The sequence below is a fragment of the Mobula hypostoma genome, chromosome 3 (assembly GCF_963921235.1).
Source record: "Mobula hypostoma chromosome 3, sMobHyp1.1, whole genome shotgun sequence".
Taxonomy (NCBI): Eukaryota; Metazoa; Chordata; class Chondrichthyes; order Myliobatiformes; family Myliobatidae; genus Mobula; species Mobula hypostoma.
Window position 1 is genome coordinate 174,500,933 of NC_086099.1, and position 27,014 is coordinate 174,527,946.

At 41.0% G+C, this 27,014-nt stretch overlaps 1 protein-coding gene across 3 annotated transcripts in view; it reads left to right on the plus strand.

Annotated features, from left to right (window-relative positions):
- The first annotated feature begins 23,644 nt into the window (after positions 1-23,644).
- Positions 23,645-27,014, plus strand: part of LOC134343612 (G patch domain-containing protein 8) — an 893,392-nt gene continuing 890,022 nt past the window's right edge. For 2 of the 3 annotated variants that reach the window (XM_063042379.1, XM_063042377.1), the window contains exon 1: positions 23,935-24,078. The gene's annotated coding sequence lies outside the window, so the exon portion shown is untranslated. Of the gene's footprint in view, positions 23,807-23,934; positions 24,079-27,014 lie in introns of those variants that run through there. The other variant, XM_063042378.1, reaches the window with a different exon arrangement.

Genomic DNA, 27,014 nt, shown 5'->3' on the forward strand with positions numbered 1-27,014 from the left:
GAACAGTCCATGAGTAAAGTCTCTCAAATGTCCCACATCTCATGCAGACGGGAGAAGGAAGAAAAACTCTCCCTGCCATGCCCGACCACAGTCCGACTCTGAGTCGTCCGAAAACTTCGAGCCTCCGATCAGCTCTCCGACACCGAGTACCAAGCAACATCTCTATCCAAACAATTTGACCTCAATCTCGGTTGCCAACAGCAGGCAAAGCCGGGGATTTTGAGGCCTTCCCTCCAGAAGATTCTCGATCGCGCAGTAACAACAGCAGCGAACTTGTGTTTCAGAAATTTCTCCAGGTGTTCCTCTGTGCTTTCACGTCTGTCTCCACCAAATCGGAATTGTTCACAGCCCCTATTTAATGGATATGATATCATTTTCACTGGAGGGCTGTGCACGCGCGGCGCGCTGCTATCTCTCCTCCCGCCAAAGCTTACAAAATTCGTTTGAATCTACAATTGTCCCTTTCTACTGTGTACTACTGCATTATTTAAGAATTCAAATTTTTCAAAAAGATATTAATGGATTTTTGTTAACTGATTTTAACAGATTTCAATAAAAAAGACGGAATTGAGATACAGATCAGCCGTGATAGAATTACGTACAGTAAAAGACTCAAGAGTTAAAAAGAGCTATTATTTTGTTCGTTAGTATATACATTGATGGTGAGTTTTCTTTCTCTTACATTTGCTCACATTCATATTCACTTTGAATAATACAGTCTTTAGAATTAAACACCTGAAACCTTTTTAAAGATAAGCAACCTTTTCATTTGAAAGCTTCTCGTAAATCTTTGTAATATCAATATGAACATAGTATTGTCATACATACATTACACTATATCATTTAAAACATTAATACTCTGTCTCTTTTTTCTTTGAGCAGCTGAGGCTTTTTATTTTTTTCCAATGACATTATCAGTTTTTGATCTAAGCAAAGAATATATTACAAATTACGAAGTTTTACATTTACTATTAAATGTTTGAAAAACTGATGAACATTACTTGTAAAAAAGATGAACTTACCCTTATTCAACATCTTACCTCCTCAAAGAATTCCAATAAATTTTCAGAGCATGACTAATTGCTTCTTTAACGATGGTGTCTACATTTACAAAGCCTGTGGTATTTATTGCCTTCCAAGTCAAAATGATATGAACATTTAATTCCATTCTAGGCTCACTCATCTATGGAGTTACTTGTTCATACCGTAGAAACATAGAAACATAGAAAGCAGGTGCAGGACTAGGCCATTCAGCCCTTCGAGCCTGCACCGCCATTCATTACGATCATGGCTGATCATCCAACTCAGAACCCTATACCTGCCTTCTCTCCATACCCGCTGATCCCTTTAGCCACAAGGGCCTTATCTAACTCCCTCTTAAATATAGCCAATGAACTGGCCTCAACTGTTTCCTGTGGCAGAGAATTCCACAGATTCACCACTCTCTGTGTGAAGAAGTTTTTCCTCATCTCGGTCCTAAAAGGCTTCCCCTTTATCCTCAAACTGTGACCCTTCGTTCTGGACTTCCCCAACATCGGGAACAATCTTCCTGCGTCTAGCCTGTCCAATCCCTTTAGAGTTTTATACATTTCAATCAGATCCCCCCTCAATCTTCTAAATTCCAGAGAGTATAAGCCTAGTCGATCCAGTCTTTCATCATATGAAAGTCCTGCCATCCCAGGAATCAATCTGGTGAACCTTCTTTGTACCCCCTCTGTGGCAAGAATGTCTTTCCTCAGATTAGGGGACCAAAACTGCACACAATACTCTAGGTGTGGTCTCACCAAGGCCTTGTACAACTGCAGTAGTACCCCCCTGCTCCTATACTCGAATCCTCTTGCTATAAATGCCAGCATACCATTCGCCTTTTTCACCGCCTACTGTACCTGCATGCTCACTTTCAACGACTGGTGTACAATGACACCCAGGTCTCGTTGCACATCCCCTTTTCCTCATCGGCCACCATTCAGATAATAATCTGTTTTCCTGTTTTTGCCACCAAAATGGATAACCTCACATTTATCCACATTAAATTGCATCTGCCGTGAATTTGCCCACTCACCTAACCAATCCAAGTCACCCTGCATCCTCTTAGCATCCTCCTCACAGCTACCACTGCTGCCCAGCTTCGTGTCATCCACAAACTTGGAGATGCTGCATTTAATTCCCTCGTCTAAGTTATTAATACATATTGTAAATAACTGGGGTCCCAGCAATGAGCACTGTACTTGGGAATTATTTGTTCAGTAGATTTAACATCAACAACCTGAGAAACATTAACCAAAACTTTGTTGGTTTCTTTAATTCATTGAGATTTATGAAGTCCATCTTTTCAGTTTCTGAATTACACAATCCTTACTTCATTCTGAATTCATTGTTTTGATTCCATTTACTCTAACTGGAATTATTCTGCAACACTTTGACCAGAATGCTTCAGTAAAAAAATATCAAGGTCTTCATCAACAGTTACTGAACTTATATTTTAATTTAAATAATTGTCATTTGAACTTCCTTCTATCACTGAACATTGAAAATTACCCTGGGTTCTCCTGGTAGCCTTACTTATGCATTTTGTTTTCTTATCAATAAGTCAGTTTTCTTGATATAATTTATGATCCCCCTGATACTTTGATATGCACAGACAAGCAGATAAATAGAAAGCAGTGGGGGAATGTAACAAAATTATTTTAAAATTCATTATGTGTTCTTTTCTGATTCAGCTCAGAGTGTTTGCAAATAAAGGAGACACTGCACATATACGCAAGGCCACACGAATTAGCACCGAACGAAAAACAGAAGTCTATAGTAGTAGCAGTACAGAAATCAAAATAATACTTATTATTCACCAAACAAGCTAATCTCTGCAATGTTCGAAGGGGACCACAAATCCAAAAATCTTACATAGTGCCTACCTTCTCTCTCTCTCTCTAACTCTGGGTCAACCTATTCTAACTTTCTTGATGAACTTGTCCCTATCTCCTTAGCACTAGCACTGGTTGTGACCTAGCCTAAGACCAAAACTCTGCCTCTACACAAAGAAAATGGGCCCTTTCATACCTTTCAAAACCCCTAAAAGTAGTACTTTTCCATCCCTACTGTTGTAGCACAAACAAAATCTATGGAGAGACACTGAAGCTAGTGGGTACAGACAATCTCACATAATGCTGGAGGAACTCAGCAGGCCAGGGAGCATCAATTGAAAAGAGTAAACAGTCGACATTTCAGGCTGAGAACCTTCAACCTGATGAAGGGTCTTGGCCCGAAATGTCAACAGTTTACTCTTTTCAATTGATGCTGCCAGGCCTGCTGAGTTCCCCCAGCTTTATGTGTGTATTGCTTGGATTTCCAACATCTGCAGGTTTTCTCATCTCTGGTGGATGCAGAAGTGTTTTATTCAAAAGAATGAGACACTCTTGCAGAAGAGGCCTCTTTGAACAAATGTTACATGACATTTTATATGCTAAAGATCAAAGACAATTCCATAGTTACAATGAATCCACAATGCTTTCTTTGAATCATATATAATTTTCACATCTCCTTCTTTGCACCACATTCCAGACATCCACAATAAATGTTAATCAGCATTGTCTAGTTTTCAGTTAACTGGTGTCCACAGCTCCAGGAAACTATTGCCCAGGGCTGCATTTTAAATTTAATCTACAATCCATGTTCAGGTCTAAAGATTAGTTGCTGAAGTTAATATTTGCTCTATACCCTAACACTAGAATATGCCTAAACAGTACCCAGCTGCACCCACACCCTTATTTTTTATGAGCTTCAGCCCAGACAAACATGTTTTTCACCACTGTCCACTATTGTGGCAGCAGACTTGCACTTCCTCGACGTTCTCAAAACACTACCGTATACTGGTTCTCCTGTACTTTCTCAAAACCATCCCAGCCCAGGTTAACACCATTTTGTCTTACAGACTTTCATTTTATTTTAGCCTACACCAAGAAGTAATCATGTTTAACTCTTGACCTACAGAAGAAGAAAAGTGCTAAAATTCTTGAGGGAAGCAGATTCAAATATCTCCTTTATCAATAGCTGATTCAAAATCTGATTTATTATCACTGACTTATTGTATATGATGTGAAATGTGTTGTGTTTCAGCAGCAGTATAGTGCAAAGACAGAAATATTACAAATTATAAAATGAAGGGATTTTTGTCAAAATGAAAATCTGTAGATCTTAAAATTTAGTGTGGAGTGTTTTAGCCATATGTAGTATATGCAGCCTAAATCCTGCAAGTTTAAATCTAAGCCTTGTGCCAAAGTACAGTGGAAAAACTTTGCATGCCACCCACACAGATGATTTCATCATATCAGTACATTGAGGTAGTACAAAGAAAGCAATAACAGAGTACAGAATAGAGTGTTACAGTTACAGAGAAAGTGCAGTGCACAAAGATAATAAGGCCCTAAGGGGGACATTTCAATAATCTTATAAACACAGGGCAGAACCTACCCTTGAGCTTGGTGGTATGTGTTTTAAGTATTTTTTAATCTTCTGCCCAATGGGTGGGGCAGTGGGGGGTGGGGGGAAGAAAAGAGTACGTTTGGGATCGGTGAGGTCTTTGATTCTTTGATAATATTGACTGCTTTTCCAAGGCAGTGAGAAATCTAGAGACCGCCCATGAATGGAAGGCTGGTTTTTCTGATGTGCTGAGCTGTGTCCATGACTTTCTCCATTTCCTTGTGGTCTTGGTCTGAGTAGTTGCCACACCAAGCCATGATGCGTCCAGATAGGATACTTTCTATGGTGCAGCAATAAAAATTGGTGAGGGTCAAAGGGGACATGCCAAATATCTTTTGTCTCCTGAAGAAGTAGAGGTATGCTTTTGCACTTGGGGTGTCTACATAGTTGGATCAATACAGGGTATTGGTGATGTTAACTTCAAAGAACTTGAAGGTTTCAACTCTCCCAACTTCAATACTATTGATGTAAACAGGAGATGTGCACTGCCCCCCTTCCTGAAGTAAATGAACAGCTCTTTTGTTTTGCTGACTTGGAAGGAAAGATTGTTGTCATGACACCATGCCACTACACTCCCTATCTCCTTCCTGTACTCTGACTCATTGATACTTGTGATTCAATCCATACAGTGGTATCATTTATAAATTTGTAGATGGAGTTATGGCAGAAACTGGCCACACGGTTGTGAGTGTATAGGGAGCTAAGTAGAGGGCTGAAAATGCAGCCTTGTGGGGCAGCTGTGCCGAGGGTAATTGTGGTGGAGGTGTTGCTCCCTATCCTTACTAACTATAGTCTATCGGTCAGGAAGTCAAGGATCTAGTCGCAAAGAGATATGTTTAGTCCAAGTTCTAGAAGTTGGGGATGAGTGATCATAGAATTATAGTATTGAAGGCAGAGCTGAAATTCATCAACAATAACCAATCATAAATGTCTTTGCTGTCCAGATGTTCAAAAGATGACTGTAAGACCAAGGAGATGGCTTCTGCTATAGACTTGTTTTGGTGTTTAGGCAAACTGCAGTGTGTCAAGATTGTCTGTGATGTTGGAGTTAATGAGTGTCACGACCAGCTTTAAAAGTACTTCAAGATGGTGGATATCAGAACCACTGGCTGGTAATCATTACGGCATGTTACCCTATTTTTTTAGGTACCAGGATCTGTTGTTCTGTTAGCAATCTTTGATTTGCAGCAAGAAAGTGGATATTTTATTGGGAGGCACACTCTCTTAAACCTCAGCTCAGATTCCAATTCCATATCTGTACTCTTTGGCACCCTTTTGCTGTTTGTTGCTACATATTCTTTTCTCATTTTAAGTTGAATTCTTCGGCACAATTGGGTTGTTGGGTGTGAGTGAGAAGGCAACAGTAGAGTGGGAAGCTGTGTTGCTGGAGGTGACTGCAACTGGTGGTGGCCCTAACATTAATGTCTAAAAATTCTCATCCATGTATCTCTACATGGATATAATCTCTACAGGTTATAAACAACTAGAGCATAAAGAAATCTATACATTGCATAGTGGAAGATAATTAAAAGTACTCATGGTTTATCATTAATAGTAGGTGCTGCAATGTTCTTACCCTTGATTTCCATGGCTCATTAGCATTATTTTAAGACTTTTAAAAATAATAGTTTGAAAATGTGGCTAATGGATCTGATAAGTGTAGGATGTAGAAACACTCATTACTTAAGAAATTAAACTGAAACACACTTGGGCTTAAAGGTGCCACCCTGGTGGGATATATTGTTTCCATATACTTTGGGGAAACCATCAAAGTAATAATGGAATAAAAAAGAAAGTACTGGAAATAATCACTAAGATCGTGCAGCATTTGTGAAGAAAGAAAAAGCTAACATTTCAGGCTTATGGTCTTTCATCAAGCATACCGTACAACAAAATACTGTGAATTTCCAACAAGAGTGCAAAGATAATATTCCTATCTGACTACCTTTGGATGTTCATGGATTTCATATGTATTCATTTCAGAGCATTAAACTACCTGCTCTCTGGTTGATAATAGGAAGCCTTGGGGGGGGGGGGGGAGAGAGAGAGAATGCATTTTAAAAATGACTGAAAGCTCTCTCATATAAATTGAAACACTTTTAATTATGCTTTTCATTTGGTAATTTATTACTTAATTTACATTTGCAGATTAGATTTTTTTTAAAAAGCTGTTTATATTATTCTACAGTGGTGATAAAACTATATTATTCTACAGTGGTGATCACTAAAGGAAGATAAAAAAGTATCCAAAAATGATTGCAATAATTGGAAAATAACATTTACTAGGGATATTATGAGAAGGTACGTAGGTGTGTTGCACGCAATTTATTTGTTACTGAACAATCAACAAGTTTTTACATGCAATAAATACCTAGAACTCAAATGAATCAATGCATTACATAAAGGAAGGTCATGGGGAGCTCAAGCAGTTTCCCGCAATTCGTGTTACAAATGAGAAGTTGTACAATGTCCTTTATTTTGCACATCTTGACACATAATCACTACTTTGAGTAACACATACAAAATGCTGGAGGAACACAGCTGGTCTGGCAGCATCTATGGATATGAATAAACAGTCGCTGTTTCAGGCTGAGACCCTTCATCAGGATATTTTGAAATATCAGCACTATGTTGAAATCTTTCAAATGTAACAGTTGAGAAAATAACGGGGGAAATGAAATGATGGATCTTTTAAAGGAAAGTGCTGATAAAGTTTCCTATTTATAATGGAGTTAAAAGTTTACAGGCTCCTCGTTCTCTATTCAAAGTGTTGGTACTCTGCCTGCAGGACTGTTGCACAACAAGTGAGTGTTTGTACCAGGTATTGTTAGCTTTGTGAATGTTCTGAATAATAACATGGAACAGTAGCACAGAAACAGACCCTTCGGCTCACAATGTTGTGCTAAACTAATTAACCTCACAATAAAATGTTTTCAAATCCATTTCCCTCCATTAACTGTCTAGTCATGTACCTATTTAAGAGTCTCTTTAATGCCTTCATCATATCTGCCTGCACCACCACCCTGCCAGTGCATTCCAGGTTCCCACAACCCTCCACACAAAAGTCCTGCCTTCACACATCTCTCCCGAACCCAGACCCCCTCACCTCAAAAGCATGGACTCCTGTATCAGACATTTTGACCCTGGGAGAAAGATACTGGCTGTCCACTCTACTGGTACCTCCCATCATCTGGCAAATCTCCACTAAATATCCTCCTAGCCTCCACAAGCCCAGAGAAAACTCAAGTTTCTCTAACGTCTCCCTATAGCACACACATACATACACCACACTCCACACAGCACCTCAGCAAACAGCTCCCCTCCAGCACCCTCCCCAAAGCCTCCATATCTGTCTTGTAATGAGACAACCAAAGCTGAATACAAAATTTCAAATGCATCCTAGTTGGAGTTTTATAAACCTCAAATAAAACTTCCTAAGTCTTGAACTCGGTGACTTGACTAACAAAGGCAAGCATGACATATACCTATCAATCTGTCCAGTCACTGTTAGGGACCTATGGACTTGTATCCCAACATCCTTGTATACATAAATACTGCCAGTAACAGTGTGCTGTCTCTTTACATTTGATCTCCCAAAGTGCAACACCTCACATTTGAGAGTATTAAACTCCACCTGCCATTTCTCTGACCATATCTGCAACTGATCAAAACTCAGTGGCTATTTTATTAGGTACATCTGTATGCCAATCATATAGCAGCAACTCAATGCATAAAAGCATGCAAATATGATGAAGCAGTTCAGTTATTTCTTCAGAACTGGGGAGGAAATGTGATCTAAGTGATCTTGACCGTGGAATGATTGTTGGAGGAGAACAGGGTGGTGTGCGTATCTCAAAAATTTCTGATATCCTACGATTTTCATGTACAACAGCCTCTAGGGCTTACAGAGGATGATGAAAAAAAAAACAAAACAAGAAGAAAACATCCAGTGAGCAGCAGTTTTGTGGATGAAAATGCCCTGTTAATGAGAGGGGTTAGAGGAGAATGGCCAGACTGGCTGAAGCTGACAGGATGGCAACAAGAACAAAAATAACCACACATCACAACAGTGCTATACAGAAGAGCATCTCTGAATGCACAGTATGTTGAACTTTGAAGTGGACGAGGTTCAGCAACAGACCACAGACATATCCTCAGTGGCCACATTTTTAGATAGAGGAGGTACCTCTATCGCACTGAATCCTTGTGTGCACTATCCACAGTTTTGTATACCCTATTGGAGGAAAGATATTATTAAATTTGAAAGAGTGCAGAAAAGATCTACCAGAATGTTGCCTGGGCCTGGGCCCCAATCCCCAAGGAGAGCTTGTGTAGGACTTCATTCCATAAAACATAGATGACTGAGGAGTGAACAGACAAACTCATACAAGATCATGAGAGCTAGTAATGTCATTTTGCAGCACTTGCACAGACTTGTACACTCCCACAGTCCTTCTGAACATAAATAGAGCAATTTAATTAAGTTACTGAGACATAGCTTACACAAAGCTTATCTATTAAGAATTACAAGAATTCAAGAAAAATATATATGCTGGGAAACAATTTAAAATTAATGAAATATAGAGCTGATTTCTTAAAGTTGTTTAAAAATCAGCACTTAAAGGAATTAACAATAAGTGTTATTAAAAAATAAACTTGATAGATGTATATTACCTCAAAGTTTTGAAAATACTGTAACCAGAAATTTCCTGCAGGAATAATAACATTGCTGCATTGCCACCTACTGTTTAAAATGCAATTTGTCAAGTAATTTCCAGATGATCATTGACAATAGGTCATTTGTTTATCTTTAATCAACTGTATTGTATGTATACCATTCTTCTTTGCTTTTATAACCCCACGACAGTGCTAGATAATGAAACTGAGGATCATCTCTACCTGCAGACATCAATTAAGTGTAATGACTAATGATAGCCTACTAGAGGACATTGTAATTTTGACATATTTGTTAAAGTTGGGGATTGTGGATCACAGTAATACTTCAGTCCAATAGTTTTCAATGTTGGTTGCACAGTATTCTTTACACTGTCATTGAAGAATAAGCTCAATGGAGCAAAATGAGATACTCTATATTATGTTCACTATACCAATTCACTGTTCTAATTATTCTCCTTCCTTCTCCTTTGTTGTCCAAATTGTCTGAGAAATAATTAATGAAAGTGGAGAGAGCTGACCACTTTTACCCAAAAGTCTTTTACTTTAGTCACAGACTTCATAAATTATTTATACTGTTCTATGAGGGTGGTGGGGTGGAGAGATGTCTCTACCAAAGGAGGTGTAAGGTGCTCCTTCCCTCCGCTAGCCTGTAGATCCCCCTTGGACAAAATGTAGCATTTGTTTAGCCCTCCAATCAGGGTCACATGAACCATGGGAGCAGTTGGTGAATGGTTGTATGAGCAGTTGGTACATACCATAATTCATGGTTCTGCAACTACTGACACCAGGCAGGGAGCCTCTGAAGCGTATTGATAATGGCTGGGGTCACCCGTCGTGTAAAGACACTGCCCAGAAGTAGGCAATGGCAAATCAATTCTGTAGAAAAATTTGCCAAGAACAACCACTGCGAAGGAAAAACCATGATCACACATGTCATGTGACATGGCACGTAACAAATGAACCATCTGTCAGTATGTCTGGCTGAGAAATACTACAATGTGCTCTCTCATACATTGAATTGGTACTCTGTGGGGTGGCTGTGGTAGTTTAATGTAGAGACCCAAAGCTCTGTTACACTATATACATGATGTTTAAAGCTTGGTCCGATGGGCCTTGCACAGTCAAGCAGCAAAGCTCTACAATGGGCATTAACATCTCTGAGGTCTATCATGAGCCCATCACATTCATGCAAACATAAAAAGTACAACTAGCTCTACTTTGCTAGGAGTTTCAGGAGACTTAGTATGTCACCAGAACCTCTTACAAATTTTGATAGCGTCTCCAATACACAGGATTGCAAAGGCTGCAAAGGGTTGTGGACTCATCTAGCTCGATCTACAACCCTCCTCACTATCGAGAACATCTTCAAGAGACAGTTCCTCAAGAAGGCAGCATTCTTCACTAAGGACACTCATCATGTTCTTCTCATTACTACAATTTTATAATGTGGATTTCATAGAAGAGGACAGTAATGTTTCAAATCAGCACTGTCCTTGCTGGAGCATATTCTGCATTTAGGGTGTATAGCAAAATATTAACTTCAGTCACCAGTCTTCAGATCTGAATATGGACTGTCGATTAAATTAAAAATGCAGCTCTGGGCAATGGCTTCCTAAGAGCCATGAACCCCAGTTGAAAAACCAGACAAAGCTGATTTAACATTCATTTTGGGTGTCTGTAGTGTAGATGTGAAGAAGGAGGTGTGAAAGTTATATGTAATTCAAATGAAGCATTGTAGATACATTGTAAATATAGAATTGCCCTTTGACCTTTAGTATATAAGATGTCTTGTAATATTGGGCTGAGGAGGCCTCTGCCTCCAACAGCGTCTCAATATGATGTCTGCTGTGTTTTACTTTGTCAAATAAAAGACTGCTTCATATCTACCAGCTGCGTCTCTGTGGTGACTTTGTGCACGTTATAATAGTTCTAGCTTCTATGACATTCTCCATGCTAAATACAGTTGAGAAATATTCATTGAAGATCTTGTCCATTTTCTGTAGCTTTATAAATACCATAGATAACCATATTGATCGTGAAGGATACATATCCTCTCCCTTGTTACCCCTTTCCTCTGAATGTACTATAGAATCTCTTAACATTCTTCTTTACTGTATCTGCTAAACTAAATCAAGTTTTTTTTTTGCCCTTTTGATTCACCTCTGAAGATTACTTGTACATCCCTTTTACTCATCAAGGTGTTATTTATACTTTATACTTTATTGTCACCAAACAGTTGATACTGGAGCGTACAATCATCACAATGATACTTGATTCTGCGCTTCACGCTCCCTGGAGTACAAAGCAATAGTAAATATTAAAAATTTAAATTATAAATCATAAATAGAAAATAGAAAAGGGAAAGTAAGGTAGTGCAAAAAACCGAGAGGTAGGTCCAGATATTTGGAGGGTATTGGACAGGACAGCTTCCATACCAGGTTGTGATGCACCCTAGAAGAATGCTTTCTATGGTGCATCTATAAAAATTAGTGAGGGTTTTAGGGGACAGGCCAAATTTCTTTAGGTTTCTCAGGAAGTAAAGGTGCTGGTGGGCCTTCTTGGCAGTGGACTCTGCTTGGTTGGACCAAGTCAGGTCATTTGTGATACTGATCCCGAGGAACTTAAAGCTTTTGACCTGTTCCACTTGCGCACCACCGATGTAAATGGGGTTGTGCAGTCCACTACTCCTTCTGAAGTCAACAACCAATTCCTTCGTCTTGCTGACGTTGAGGGATAGGTTATTGTCTTCACACCATGCCACCAGGTTTTTAATTCCATTCGCTTAATTCCAGCAGCCTGTGCCTGACACATGCCACCTTCATTTTTTCCTGGCTTTGTGTGTGTCGAGCCCTTTTATACAATTTCTTTTTCTTTGCAACAACTGCCAAGTCCTCAAAATTGCTAATGAATGATCATTGGTATATTATTGTCATAGGTACTGACATACTTCTGTTTGAAAGTGAAATGCTTTTGTTTGCATCTCATCCAGACATATTATTCAAAGTTTTAGTCAAGTTTATTGTCATACGCACAAGCGTGTGCGTGCACAAATGCAATGATAAACTTACTTGCAGCAGCCACAAGGCACATAAGACCATAAGACATAGAAGCAGAATTAGGCCACTTGGTCCATCCAGTCTTCCCCACCATTCCATTGTTTCTAATTTATTATCCTTTTCAATCCCATTCTCCTGCCTTCTCCCCATAACCTTTGGCATCCTGACTAACAAAGAACCTATCAGCCTCTGCTTTAAATATACTCAAAGACTTGGCCTCCACAGCTGTCCTTGGCAATGAATTCCACAGATTCACTACCCTCTGGCTAAAGAAATCCCTTGTCATCTCTGTTCTAAATGCACGTTCCTCTATTCTATGTCCTCTGGCGCTAGACTCACCCACTATAGGAAACATCCTCTCCATATCCACTCTGTCTAGGCCTTTCAATATTCAATAGGTTTCAATGAGATCCCCTCTCATTTTTCTAAACTCCAGTGATTGCGGGACCAGAGTCATCAAACGTCTTTATACATTAATCCATTCATTCGTAGAATAATTCTCGTGAACCTCCTCTGGACCCCCTCCAATGCCAGCACATCTTTTCTAGACAAGGGGCCCAAAACAGTTTAAATACTCCTGCAGTCTGACCAATGACTTATAAATCCTCACCATCGCACCCTTGCTCTTATATTCTAGTCCTCTTGAAATAAATGCTAACATTGTGTTTGTCTTCCTTACCACTGACTCAACCTTTACAGAATCCTGCAAAAGGACTCCCAAGTCCCTTTGCACCTCTGATTTGTGAATTTTCTTCCCACTTAGAAAATAGTGTATGCCTTTATTTCTTCCACCAAAGGGCATGACCATACACTTCCTTACATTATATTCCATCTGCCACTTCTTTGCCCATTTTCCCAATCTGTCCAAGTCCTTCTGCAGAATCCCTGCTTCCTCAACACTGCCTGCCCTTCCACCAATCTTTGTATCATTTACAAACTTGACCACAAAGCCATCAATTCTGTCATCCAAATGGTTGACAAATAACACGAAAAGAAGTCTCCCAATACCAGAGCCTATGAAACACCAGTAGTCACTGGCAACCAACCAGAATAGGCGCCCTTTATTCCGACTCTGCCTCCTGCCAATCGGCCAATCTTCTATTCATGCATACCAGTGTAATACCTTGGTTTAAGACTGTGCTTTATTTGATTAATATAGTTATGCTGTTCGGCATTGTATTTTCTGCAGAACTCCTCAAAATGCAAATCTATATAAAAAAAAAGTTCATTTAATCACATTATACACTTGATAATATACAGTTTTAAGCAAGTATTTCATTTTTATTGTTTAATGTACAAATTCAGTTGATTAATACGTTGGGCTGTTGAATTAGCCAAAAGGATTTATCATGTTAAACTTCTGGGCAATAAGATACCACCGAATAAGAAGCAGATGACAGGGGTAGTCATACTGGTGAGAGAATGGGATTGAGGAAGTTTCGAGGAAGATGGAGGAAAGAAACACTCAACAAACATGACAGAAGAACATAATAAAATGCTCACAGAACCAAATTTGGAAGGATAATACAAATGTAAGGAAGTCCTTATGCAGGCTATTGTTGCCGGGAGAATGTGCAAATAACTTTCAGTTCGCCAGCTAGCACACGACTGGAGAAAATGGCAAGACGAGACGGCTTGATGCCTTTTCTTGGATTTTGTTTGGAAATTTACTTATTTGCTTGGATTGGTTCTTCAATGCAGAACCATTTCGGTACCATGAGTAAACTAACTAAACCAACTGGATTGATTACATAGCTTGAGCTACAATGATTGCATGCACGCTATAGATTGACATATGTGATAGGCCCTTTATTTTGTTTGTTATAGCTTAAAACACTTTGTCGATACAATTTCAATCTAATTTTATGCAAGTGTGAGCTAAATTATTACTTCCTGCTGAACATTAAATTTGTATATGTCTGTCAGTATCCATACAGATAATTGTCTTATCTTCCCTTCAAAGAAACATTCAGACTTATATTTTCATGGTTATCAGAGTTATATCAGTCCTAGACCCGTTTATTTACTGGTAATGTCCCTTTCATCGTTACTCCCATGCATTGTAGAGTTATGTTGCTGTTGGTTTGTGTTTACAGTAATAGCTAACTCATTATGGGCCTAGTGTGAGAGGGTTACACCAGTATGTTTTATTGTAATACCATGGGCTCTTACCTCATTAAGCACCTTGTCAAAGGCCTCCTGAAAGTCTAAGTAAATAACATCTACTGACTCCCCTTTGTCTATCTTGCCTGTTATTTCTTCAAAAATTTCCAACAGATTTGTCAGGCAAGATATTCCCAAAAGGAAACCATGCTGACTTAGGCTTACTTTATTATGTGCCTCCACGTACACTGAAACCTTATCCTTAATAATGGAGTCCAACATCTTCCCAATCACTGAAGTCAGGCTAGCTGGCTTATAAATGCCTTTCTTCTGCAGCGTTATTTCTATTTTTTGACAACTGCATGGACCAACCATTACTCTGAGCAGAAAATGGCCTGAAAAATGCACGGCACTTTAAATAGACAACATCAGCATTCAGTGAGCTGGCAGTTTATTAATAATGAGCTAGCGACTTCCATTCTGTGCTTATTTTTACAACCTCTAATAATGTTGTAACTTGAAACTGTCACAAAGGGGTGCTGGAAACAAACCCAGATGCAAGACACAGACACTGAAGTACAAGGAACAGGACTTGACGAGAGAAGGGACGTGACAGGATTCAGGCAAGGAGCAGGGACAAGAATGCAGACTTGGGCTAGGGAAAGCAAGACCAGAACTAGGAACCATGGACTAGGAGACAAGGCTAGGACTCTGAGCCCGAGACTGGACAAGGACCCAGAACCTGGGTCTTGCCTCAGGCTCGGAACCGGAACCAGGCAAGGACATGACATGGCTTCAGGACAGGACATGGCTGGGGTCAAGAGACCTGAGTTTGAAGATAGGCTGGGGTCTTAGCTCTTGTGGCTTGAGGCTGGAGTCTTGGGTCTTGAGCTTGCCTTGGGATCCTTGAGGCTTGGGGTCTTGGGTTCCCGGAGCTTGGCTGCGGGATCCCCGGGGCTTGGGTTCTCGGAGCTTGGCTGCGGGATCCCCGGGGCTTGGGTTCTCGGAGCTTGGCTGCGGGATCCCCGGGGTTTGGGTTCTCGGAGCTTGGCTGCGGGATCTTTGTATTGAAATGCGGAGGCTGATAACTCGGAGACTGGAGCTGAGAGACAGACTAGGAACTGAACATTAACATAGAGCCGGGACTTATCCTTCGACAGGCCAGGACTCGTCTTTAACACAACACAAACATGAGACAGGACAGAACATAGACATAGAGCCAGGACTTATCCAACAACAAGCCAGGACTCAACTTCATCTTCACACCAAGGTGGGACAGGTCTCTCTTTCAGGTAACGGCAGAACAGCTGGACTTACCCAATAGAGGCAAGGACAAGACAAGACAGGTCGCCCCGCAGGGCAACAGCAAAATGGCCTGGCTTACCCCATGGAGGCGAGGACAAGACAAGACAGATCCCCCTGCATGGCAATGGCAAAATAGCCTGGCTTACCCCACAGAGGCGAGGACAAGAAGAGTCAAACACCAAAGAACAACAGACAGTTCCATCTCTGCTCCGGGGAAGCTCAGAGTCTCAGTTCGGCCAGCAACCTCAGCTGGCTACGGAAACAGCCAGATCCCTACCTAGCTGGGAGTAGCTGGCAGCCACTCAGCTGGCCCGGGAAACAGCCAAATCCATCCCGCAAAGACTACTCCAACAAGTGGCAACAAGGCTCCATGAAACGGTGGTCCTCCAACCAGGACTAGAGATCACAAATGGTTTCATTAGCCTTCCATCAGCAAGTTGGTCCAAGGGGAACTGACAAGACAAACCACCAGCCCACACGCAATCCCAAGGCTACTTATATTGCAAGCCCAAAGACGGAAATCAGGGTGCCTTTGATTTAGTTAAACAAGGGGCAGCTTGAAGACCCGGAGTCCTGAGTCCATGGACCGGATCGTGAACCAGAATGCAGACTTCACGGCCCGGACTATGACAGAAACAGTGACAATGTGGAAGCTCTAAATTGTTTCAAAGTAAAGGTTGTGGTACCATCATTATTGAGAAAATTTATGGATTTTATCCATTAACACATAATTCAGTAGAGGATACTTCACAATTATATTAACATAGATTTCAAAATTATATTAGCGTAATTTCAAAATTATATAAAAGAAAATTCCAGCTATGTGGCAACAAAGGCTATGTGCGCGGGATCATTTCAGATATTGTGTGGCCTTGCACTTGTGCAGCTTAGCAAGAACAGTATTCTTCTGCCTCCCTCCCTTCTTAAAGAGTGGACTGACACTTGCAATTTTCTAGCCCTCCAGAACTATTCCAGAATCTAGTGAATCTTGAAAGATCATTTCTAATGTTTCTACAATCTCCTCAGCTACCTCTTTCAGAACTGTGCAGTACAGTCCATCTGGTCCCGGAGACTTACCTAACTTCAGACCTTTTAGCTTCCCAAGCATCTTCTCCTTAGTAATTGCAACTTCACTCACTCCTCTCCTGACACTCCCAAATTTCTGTTATACTGCTTGTGTCTTCCACAGTAAAGCTTGATGCAAACAACTTATTAAGTTCATCCACCATTTCTTTGATCCTCTCTCCCATTACTAGCTCTCCAGCGTCATTTTGCAGCTGTCCAATTACCATTCTTGCTTCTCTTCTACTCTTTATATATCTGAAAAAGGACATTTGATATCCTGTTTGATATTTTTGGCTAACTTACCTTCATATTTCATCTTTTCTCTCCTTATGGGTTTTTACATTGCCCTCTGTTGGTTTTTAAAAACTTCCCAATCCTCAAACTTCCCACTAATTTTTGATATATTATATGCCCTCTCGTTTGCTTTTATGCTGCTTTTGATTTCCCTCATCACCCACAATTGCCTCATCATCCCTTTAGAATACAGGTTTCCCCCACCATCCGAAGGTTGAGCGTTCCTATGAAACGGTTCGTAAACCGAAATGTCATAAAGCGAAGAAGCAATTACCATTTATTTATATGGGAAAATTTTGTGAGCGTTCACAGACTGAAAAATAACCTACCAAATCATGCCAAATAACACATAACACCTAAAATAACAGTAACATATAGTAAAAGCGGGAATGATATGATAAATACACAGCCTATATAAAGTAGAAATACTTTTCCACAATCATTGCCGGCACAGATCTCCGTAGCGAAAATCTCACGTGAGTGCCGTCGGCAGAAAATCTCACGCAAGCGCTGTTGGCAAAAACACGGAGCAAGTGCTCTCCAGTAATCTTTAAGCTATGAAGCTGCCAAATCATACCAAATAACACGTAAAAATACACAGCCTATATAAAGTAGAAATAATGTATGTACAGTGTAGTATCACTTACGGGAATCGGGAAGACAGCGAGCACACTGATGATGGTGTGTTAGACTGAGTCGTCGCAGGTTGGGTGGTGCAGTGGCCCCCACCCTCCAGGCCGCTGAGCAATACATTGCCGCGAAGAACGCAGGAGTCCAGCGGTAGCGGCAGCAGATCTTTAAGAAAAAAGCCGAAACAAACATGCTAATTAACTAGGTGCTGCCCGTAATTGTCGGCCCAGATCAGTGCCGATTTCTGATTGCGTCGTCTCTGATCTGGGCCGACAATTACGTGTCGGCAGCACCTAGTTAATTAGCATGTTTATTTCGGCTTTTTTCTTAAAGATGTGCTGTGTGCCTCCCGGCTACCTTTGCGTTTTCCACGAATCGGTATCTGTCTGCGGTCTGGATGTTGGGGTGGTGGGACACTGGAGTGTCATCTCGTCGCCTGTTTCCATTAGTACAGGCAGCTCATCTTCTTTTATCTCTGCCCACCTCGATGTCGAAGGTCGAGGTTTGTCGTCTGCTGTGGCTGATGTGGAAGGCTTGCTTGACTGCTGAGCCTCGCGTGTTTTTCTATCACACAGTTCTTTAATAAGGACTCAAATCATCCTGCAAATATCCCCTAAACCAATGTACCCTTTCAAAATTAGAGTCGTACTTTACCATTACTCATTCGGTTTCGATTGTTATCTTTTTTTCTTCCAATTGTGTCAGCTCCTCATCTGACAGTTCTTGGTGATGGGATGCCAAAACCTCTTCAACATCATCTTCGTCAGCTTCCACAAGCCAAACTCACTTTGTCCTTACTTCATTCACCATGATCAAAACGCTTAATTATGTCTAGTTTTACCGTAAGTGTAACACCCTTACGAGCTCTTTCAGGCTTTTCCGATACCATAGAACTCATCTTGCAAACAGTTGCTCACAGGCACGTGTTAAAGCAAAGCAGATCCGAATCCAGGGAGAGCGGCTGCTCGGGGCGCGCTGCCTTTTATCGCACGCTGATTTTTTTGCGCGCTGATTTTTTATTGCGCGCTGAATTTTTTTTTCGTAACAGTGAAAACACCTTCTGAAAGCGAAAACAGGGTACTAATGTAGGTCTTTTGTAACAGTGAGGTTTCGTAAAGCGTACGTTCGAAAAGCGGGGGACACCTGTACTTCTTCATCTTTTGGATGTATCTATCCTGAGTTTTCCAAATTACCTCCAGAAACTCCAGCCATTCCATCATCCCTGGTAGTGTACCCTTCCAATCATCTTTGGCCATACCTCTCTCATACCTTTGTAACTCCCTTTTCTCCATTGTAATACTAATAATTCTGATTATATTGGCTCCCTCTCAAACTGTGAATTCTATCATATTGACTTCACTGTCTCCTAAGTGTTCCTTTACCTTAAGCTCCTTAATCAAATCTAGTTCATTCCACAAAACCCGATCCAGAAATGCCTTTCCCCTAGTGGGTTCAACCATACGGCTCTAAAATGTCATTTCACAGGCATTCTACAAATTCCCTCTCTTGGGATCTACCACCAACCTGATTTTCCCAATCTGCCTGCATATTGAAATCCCCCATGACTATCGTAACATTGCCCTTATTACATGCCTTTTGTATTTCCTGTTGAAATGTATATCCCACATACTGTTTGGGGCCTGTACATAACTCCCATCAGGGTCTTTTTACCCTTGCAGTTTCTTAACTCTACTCCCAAGGATTCTACATCTTCCAATCCCATATCTTTCTAAGGATTTGATTTCATTTTTTAACAACAGAGCCACCTCATGTCCTCTGTCTATCTGCCCATCCTTTTGATACAAGGTGTATCCCTGGATGTTAAGCTGCTCCCAACTATGATCTTCTTACAGCCACATATCAGTGATGCCCACAACATCATACCTGCCAATCTCTAACTGCACTACAAGATCATCTACCTTAATCTGTATAGAGTCTGCATTCAAATATAACACTTTCAGCCCTGTATTCATCACCCTTTTCAATTTTGCCCCCAAGTTATATTTGACCTCATCGCACTGTCTGCAATTTTGCCCTTTCATTTGTCTGTCCATCCTCACAGTCTAGTTCCACACTACATTAACTTGTAAACCAACTACCCCATCTTCAAACCTATCATTCCAGTTCCCATTCCCCTGGCAACTTTAAACCCTCCCCAACATCTCTAGCAAACATGCCTACAAAGATATTGGCCCCCCTCAGGTTCAGGTGTAACCCCTTCTTTGCAAACAGTTCATACCTTACCCTGAAGAGATGCCAATGGTCCAGAAATCTGAAGACCTGCCCTTGCCCCACTTACTGAGCTACTCATTAATCTGTACCATCATCATATTCCTGTCTTGACTAGCACATCACACTGGGAGTAATCCAGAGATTACAACTTTGGAGCCCCTGCTCTTCAGCCTTTTCCCCAACTCCCTACACTCACGGTGCAGGACCTCTTCCTTCTTTCCACCAATGTCATTGGTGTCAATATACACACAGTACCATATAACAGCATTCACAAGAAAAATCATAAATTAAACATCAATTAAACACAATTTTTACATGAAAACACAAGTAGAGCAAATAAAAAGTCGATTTTATTCATAGTGGTCATTGTGTTGCTAAACAGTAGTGATAAAGTGATAAGAACCAAAGGGTTGAAGGGAAGTAACTGCTCTTTTACCCGGTTGTGCAGGACTTCAGGCTTCTGTCAGATGGTAGCTGTGAGAAGATGGCATGAGCTGGATGGTGTAGATCTATCATTCATATATACATCCTGCTATGCCATACATTACATCAAAGAGGTACAAGGAAGAAAAACAGAAAGCAGAATATAGTGTTAATTACAGAGAAAGTGCAATGCAGGTATACAAATAAAGAGTAAGGGCCGTGACAAGGTAAATCGAAAGATCAAGAGTTCATCTCTAGTGTATAAAAGGCCCATTCAAAAGTCTGATTATGGCTGATTAGAAGTTGTCCCTGAACCTTGTGATAACTGTTATCTCGCTTTTGTATCGTTGCGCGGTGAGAATGGGGAGAAGAGTGAATGACCAGGGTGGGAGAGGTTCCTTGATTATATTGGCTGCTTTCCTCAGAAAGTGAGAATTGTAGACAAAAATAGCGGAAGGGAGTTTGGTCTTGTGTTATGGATTGGCTGTGTTTACAACTGCTTGCGGTTTCTTGCCTTGTTTGGGGAGAGCAGTTGGCAAACCAAGCTGTCATGTATCCAAATAGGATACTTTCTATGGTGCATCTTTAAAAAATGGTCAGAGTCATTGGGAACATGCAGAATTTCTATAGCCTTCTGAGGAAGCAGAGGTTTTGATGTGCTTTCTTGGCCATAGTATGGGATCATTTTGCAAGGGTAAGTCCTATATGACTGTTGGAGTATTAAGATAAAACTGGTGATGAATGGCCCTTTGTAGCCACATCTGAACTGCATTACTCTGTGGCAGGAATACAGAAACTGGCAAGGAAAGTCCCAATCCACTTCATCAATTGACTTCTTCTTGGAAGAAGCATCAAGAATAGCAAAGGCAAAGATATTTCTCTGCATGGGTTAAAAGTGGATCATTAGTACCACCTCCCAGTCTTTCTTAGCCATTACGTGACCAGAATTATAATCAGGTTTACTATAGTCATAGTCATACTTTATTGATCCCGAAGGAAATTTTGTTTCGTTACAGTTGCATCAACCAAGAACAGAGTATTACTGACATTGTTGCAGCAAAATCAAAAATTGCAAACCCCTTTTCAAGAAAAGTTGGGATATTTTCCAAAATGCAATAAAAACAAAAATCTGTGATATGTTAATTCACGTGAACCTTTATTTAACTGACAAAAGTACAAAGAAAAGATTTTCAATAGTTTTACTGACCAACTTAATTGTATTTTGTAAACATTCAAGGTCCAAGGGAATACCCTGTCAGGTCCTGGGGATTTATCCACTTTAATTTGCCTCAAGATAGCAAGCACTTCCTCCTTTTCAATCTGTACAGTTTCCATGATCTCACAACTTGTTTCCCTTAATTCCATAGACTTCATGCCAGTTTCCTTAGTAAATACAGACGCAAAAAAATAACTAAATACATAGTGTCAAAGACAGTGTTATTGACGGTTCAGAAATGTAATGGTGGAGGGGTTCAAGTAGTTTCTAAAATGTTGAGTGTGGGTCTCTTTATGCTCCTGTACCTCCTCCCTGATGGCAATAATGAGAAGGGGGCATGTCCCAGATGGTGAAGGTCCTTAATGATGGATGCTGTCTTCTTGAAGCACTGCCTTTCAACAATATCTTCAATGATGGGAGGCTTGTGCCTCTGATGGAGCTGGCTGGGTCTACAACCCTCTGATGATCCTGTGCACCTCCATACCAGACAATGATGGAACCAGTCAGAATGCTCTCTACAAATACAGGTATAGGTAAACATTTGCTAGAGTTTTTGGTGACATGCCAAATCTCCTAATGAAGAATAACCACTGGCATGCTTTCTTCATGATTGCATCACGTATTGGGCTCAGAATAGATGCTCTGAGATGTTGACACCCAGGAATTTGAAGCTGCTCACACTTTCCACTGATGATTGGTGTGTGTTATCCGCTTTCTGAAGTCAACAATCTATTCCTTGGTCTTACATACGTTGAGTGTGAAGTTGTTGTTGCAACCCACTCAACCAACCAATATAAGCTGTCATTAAAAATGATATTAACTCAGATTATGATGGGCCCAGTAGGTTCTGGATTTCCTTACAGCCTTGGTCTAGGGATGAAGTCCCAGTGATTGCCCTTGATATAAAGCCAGGACCTAGCTGATTGGGTCAGCAAACATTGAAAGGTGAAGTCCGTGATGATCAGAAGAGAAATATTTCCCACTGCTTGGAATTGTACCTTGCAGGAAGAAAGTGTTTTGTGGTTGTTGGGGAACAACCATCTCCGCTACCAGATGGGAGCATCAAGGTTCTAATCCAAGGTCCACAAAGACTTGCAGTGAACATGTATCGTTATTATTTCGATATTTGTAGGTTGAAATCCTGGAACTCATTAGCAGATCTTTTTATAGGCGCCACAGTAGCATAGTGGTTAGCAGCATGCTATTACAGCTTAGGTGTTGAAGTCTGGAGTTCAATTCCAGCATCCTCTGTAAGTAAGTCTGTATGTTCTTCCCATGTACACGTGTGTTTCCTCCCACAGTTGAAACATGTATGGATTAGTAGTTGGCCATTTTGAATTGTCCTGCAATTCGGCTAGGGTTAAACCAATGGGTTGTTGGACGGTGCAGCGTGATGGGGCAGAAGGCCTCTTCCACACGTCATCTCTAAACAAAAATAAAGCAGCAGTGGATGCAGTGTCACCACATAAACTGTTGTGTTCCACCAGTGGAGCTCATTATCTTCCTTGGGACAATTTGGAATGACATTAAGTAACATCCACAACCTGCAAATAAAGTTCAAAGTAAGGTCACTTTGCTCATCTTCCATAAATTCAATCAGAGGATAAGTCCGAGATTTGAATCAAGATTTGTCTTCAATAGCATCCTACATGCATAAGTTGAGAAGGTGGGGCATCAATTGTATATTTCAACACTCTAGAAGTTGCCTGAATACTGCCAGTGACTGATAATCTTAATCGTGGAACAACCTGGTCAGTCACCATGTGGGAAATATTATCAGTAATTGACCTTCAAGTTCAAGTTTATTGTTATTCAACAGCACACATGTATGCAGCTAAATAAAGCAACATTCTGCAGGACCAAGGTGCAAGTCACAGTAAATATATCACATCCAGTTTACATAAAGTGCATATACAACATAGAGTTAAATATAACAGCACTCAGAGCCCAATGGTTACATTTTTCAATGTTGATCCATTAGGAAATCATTGGTATAGTTATGCTATTGATAGCCTAACAACAGGACATTAATTAAGGTTTAGTACATACAACACACACCACCCTAAACTTCGCAGATATCAGCCAATAACAAAAAAGAAGCACAGGTCAAGACAGGCAATTTATGACATACAAAAAAAATCTGAGAGTGGGTTGGGGATACAGCCAGAGATGGTCAGCCGGCTCTGTTTTAATTGTCAACGCTTTTACACGCAGGGGGACAGCACGTGTAGGAGACGCGGTCTTCAACCCAGCTGGTCCTGGCTTGGGGGCCGGCGCTCGGAAGATGGCTGACGGCTTCGTTACTGCCAACGAAGAGTGCAGTTGACAGGTAAGCGGGGCAGCGGGATCCATGTTCCAGCGCGATGATCATGCCGCCCCGCCGCGTGGGCTCGCGAGCCCCTCTCCGGCGGCCAGCCGGCCGGAGCGCGGTGCGGCGCGTGCCAGCGCCAGGTGTGCGGTGATTGACAGGAAATCCCTGGGCGTTAATTGGATCGTGCTGCGATCCCGTCAAAACGCTGCATCCCCAAGCAGCCGGCTCCGGTCGCAGTCACGTTAATAGAGTCACCAGTTTTTTTTACCTTGTCCTCTCTGCATTTCAAGGTAGGTTGCATGTTCGGCCTTTTACAACAATGAAAGAAACCGGCGTTGATTTTAAACGATGAATCAGCGACAATTGCTGAAAGCTTTATGGCATCAGGAACATCTTTGTTGGATGTTAAACTAGGCTTTTTTTTATTTTGAATGAGAATGTAACGCAATATTATCTTTGTGTGCATGTATATTTTATACTAACATCCATACCTGTATATTTTCTGTATTCCAATTGTGGTAGCTGATGATTCAGCAAAATAAAAAAAAAAGCTCTTAACATATATTTATGCCGTTAATGGAGGATACCCAGGCTGAGGCTCTGCCTAGGAACTTAAATAAATTCATTTAGCTTCTAGGCTGATATTTTATGTGAGAAAGCAAACTATCTCAGCAAAATTTCTAGGTAACAACAAACAGAACAAACACTGTCAATGACTTGTACAAATAACAGGGCCAGACATAATCTGAATATCAAGTTGTCAAACTCCAGTTGGGGTGATTCCAAGCAGGGCAGGTTAATCACATGACATTCCAGCCATGTGACATGTGCAAATACCATTGCATTTACCTTGGGTATCAAGTGTAATGATTTTATTTCTCTAGGTGGCTTTGCACCATACAGGTTTTACTGATTCAGAGATATTTGTACATTTAATGTAATGACCACACAGAAATTAACCTTGAGACCCGTATAGATTTTATACTAAAAAAAGTCGCCTACGCAAATCATCTTTGCTTGTAGTGGCAGCTGTAATTAAAAAAGCAAAGCACATAAGGAAGAGGGAAGTTGAAGTTGTGGAGAGGTACAACTTAAAGAGAGAAAACAAGGTGATTAGCATGTTGTTTAATGAGTTGATACTGAAAAAAAATTAACCTATCATGTCTGTCAAACGTTTCCTCCACTTATTCCACCAATATACAATGGTATTCCACTGAAATTGTTCTGATAAGTAATTTAGGTAAGTCTTACATCTTTTTACTTAACTGGAAGTACAATACAAAGAAACGAGGCTAAACTGTACTTAATTGTAAATGATTATCAAGTACCTGTATACTGTCTGTAATTTTCTTGTTTATTTTTGTATCTATCCTGAAACCACAGCAGGATGTTCCCTGAGCTGCTTGTGGTGCAGTTAAGTTTCTCAGCTGATGCTACTTTTAATATGTTTTGTCCCTTTGTACTTTCTTGGTCTGGGGTTTACATAGAATGTAAAACAGTACAGCCCAGGAAAAGGTGCTTTGGCCCACGATGGCTGTGATGTCCAAGATGCTAAATTAATCTAATCTCATCTCCCTAGAGGATCAGTATTCCTCTAGGTGCCTTTTTAAATATGACTCTCATACCTGCTTCCACCATCTCCCCTGGCAGCCCGTTCCAAGCACCTACTGACCACTGATAGTTGGCCATCAAGTTCCGTTATAACATTTGTGCAGTCTTTGTTGGTGAGCTGGAATGCAGCTGGAAACACCATAAGATATAGGAGCAGAATTAGGCCATTTGGCCCATCAAGTCTGCTCCACCATTTCTCCATGGCTGATCCTCTCAGTCCTAATCTCCTGTCTCTCCCCCCGCCCCCACGCATATCCCTTCATGCCCAATCAAGAATCTATCGACCTCTGCCTTAGACCAGTCTTGGAGGTGCTTACGCCTCCAAAGAGGGGCAGTTTGGGTGAGGAATGATGCTGTAGCAGGGGCAGTCACTGAGGCCTTCCTGAGTGCTCTAGCTCTAATAACTTGGTCCTGTTGGCTGTCTTCAAGGATAATATGGTCCTTTTTATCAAAGCACACAAACCTATTCTGTAGTGGCACAAGACCCCAGCTCACTTGTAATAATGCCACTGTATTTGAGGCTGTCTTTCGTACAAACATTGTTTTACTTTCTTGAATATCCATGGTTTTGATGACCCCGGGCAAGAACTCCATATTGGATCTGACATGGCATATGGAGCTGTCCATATGGATTACATGTCTTGACACTTACATCCACTATGATGAAGTGCTTTGAGAGGCTAGTGATGAAATATATCAACTCCTTCTGGAGAAGCAACTTGGATCCACTCCAATTTGCCTTCCGTCACAACAGGTCAACAGCAGATGTCATTTCATTGGCTCTTCACTCAACCCTGAAACATCTGGACACTGAAGATGCATATATCAGGATGCTTTTCATTGACTGCAGCTTGTCATTGAATACTCACTTGTAGACTGCAGTCTGTTCAGATAGGCAATGACATTTCCCCCATAATCTCTGTCAGCATTGATACTCGCTTATTACTTATAAAGGCTAAACACAACTCCAATGCCAGCTTTAAGTTTGCTGGCGATACCACTGTCGTTGGCTGAATCAAAGTTGGCATTGAATCAGCATGTATGAGGGAGATTGAAAATCTGGCTGAGTGGTGCCAAAACAACAACATCTTACTCAATGTCAGGAAGATCAAAGAGCTGATTATTGACTTTTGCAGGAGGAAACCAGAGGTCTATGAGCCAGTCCTCATCAGAGGTGGAGAGGGTCAGCAACTTTAAATTCCTCAGTGTTAGCATTTCCGAGGGTCTGTCCTGGGGCTAGCATGTAGGTGCCACTATACAGAAAACACGGCAAAGTCTCTGTTTATTTAGAAGTTTGTGAAGAATTGGCAAGACATCGAAAACTTTGACAAACAATAGCCGTGTGGTGGAGAGTATATTGACTGGTTGCATCATATTTTGGTATGGAAGCACCAACGCTCTTGAACGGAAGAGCCTCCAATAAGTAGTGCAGACAGTCCCGTCCATCGGGGTAACGCCCTTCCCACCATTGAACACATCTACATGGAGAGCAGACGCAGGAAAGAGGCGTCCATCAGCAAGGACTCCCATAATCCAGGCCATGCTCTCTTCTTGCTGCTGCCATCAGGAGGAAGGTACAGGAGCCTCAGGACTCACACCACTGCATTCAGGAACA